General features: G+C 50.4%; 1 protein-coding gene across 2 annotated transcripts in view; it reads right to left on the bottom strand.

The window, feature by feature from the left end:
• The window catches only part of Orc2 (origin recognition complex subunit 2), a 31,546-nt gene that overhangs the window by 29,543 nt on the left and 809 nt on the right, over positions 1-1,194 (bottom strand). The gene's annotated exons all lie outside the window — the stretch shown is intronic.

Here is a 1,194-nt window from a genome sequence, read left to right as displayed (position 1 = left end):
AAATATCAAAAAAGGTCGGAAGTACCTGCCTTTGGCAACGTTGTATCTAAATGTCAGAAGGGCTGGATATGTCTGCAAAGTCCCGTTTGTATCAAAATGCATTTATTTATACAACATATCCTGTTGGGACCAATTAAGTCCTGGCCTTCAGCTGCTCTTTCCTGTCTAGAGCCTTCTAATTGAAGTGACTAAAAGCTGTGCTTTGCCTAGAGGATCAGAGGATGGGATTTTCACCTGTTGGCCATTGACTGCAGGATATTTAAGCCTCCAAGGTGCTTGCTATTAAAGAAGGGCTTTTTGGTACCAGTGTTGGAAGGTCTGTGTCGGTCGTTTCTGCGTGTGTATTCTCAACCTCCAGCCCCTTGCCCGAAGCTCGCCAACTGGGTTCTAGCCCATAGAGCGCAGACGGGGCCGCAGTGCACGACAATATCTATTTTTGAGTTTAAGATATTTTCTGTAGCATGAACAAAATCAACCCATTGAAATTTCTACCAAGACCCCATGAGAGAACTTTCCAACAATGTCCAGCAAAACACTAACAAATACACAAAATACGAATGGGGGAAGCTGAGAAGATGGCTCACTGGATAAAGCATTTGTCCCACGAGTGTCAGAATGGGCACTGAGGTCCTTACAGCCATTTAAAAGTTGAGATGGCGCTCAGAACTGGGGAGGGCGGAGAAATGGGATTCCTGAGGCAAGCTGGCTAGCTGGCCTAGCCAAACCAGCAAGGCCCGGGTTTCAGTGAGAGCCCCAGCTTCAGTAAACATCATGGAGAGCAATCGGGAGAGACACCTAAAGTTAACGTTAACCTCTGCCCTCCACATACACACTCTGGACACACCACACCCCCACAACCAACCAATGAAATACAAATATCCACAGCGAGCGTCTCGGTGTTAAAGGGTCAGTTCTTCATGGTCAACAGGCAACCCAGCAACACCAAGCGTCCGCAGCAACGCGCTTCCCTCTGGGAGTAAACACATTGACAACCAGGCACTGTCCCTAGGAGACTGCAGCGATAGGGCACCCAGCAGGGATGACAGCACAGCCTTCAGCAGCCTTCCCGACCCGCAACCCCTCGGACCACATCCCTCGCAGTTCCCTCTCCTACTGGGCGTTCTGGCCCCTGATCATCCTCTACCGGGAAGCCGGCAGGCTGCGTGCAGACCTCTCGCCACGGGACAGACGGAC

This window comes from Microtus ochrogaster, unplaced genomic scaffold, assembly GCF_000317375.1.
Source record: "Microtus ochrogaster isolate Prairie Vole_2 unplaced genomic scaffold, MicOch1.0 UNK8, whole genome shotgun sequence".
Classification (NCBI taxonomy): Eukaryota; Metazoa; Chordata; class Mammalia; order Rodentia; family Cricetidae; genus Microtus; species Microtus ochrogaster.
The sequence above is the reverse complement of the archived record's forward strand: the minus strand, read 5'-3'. Positions and strand labels throughout refer to the sequence as shown.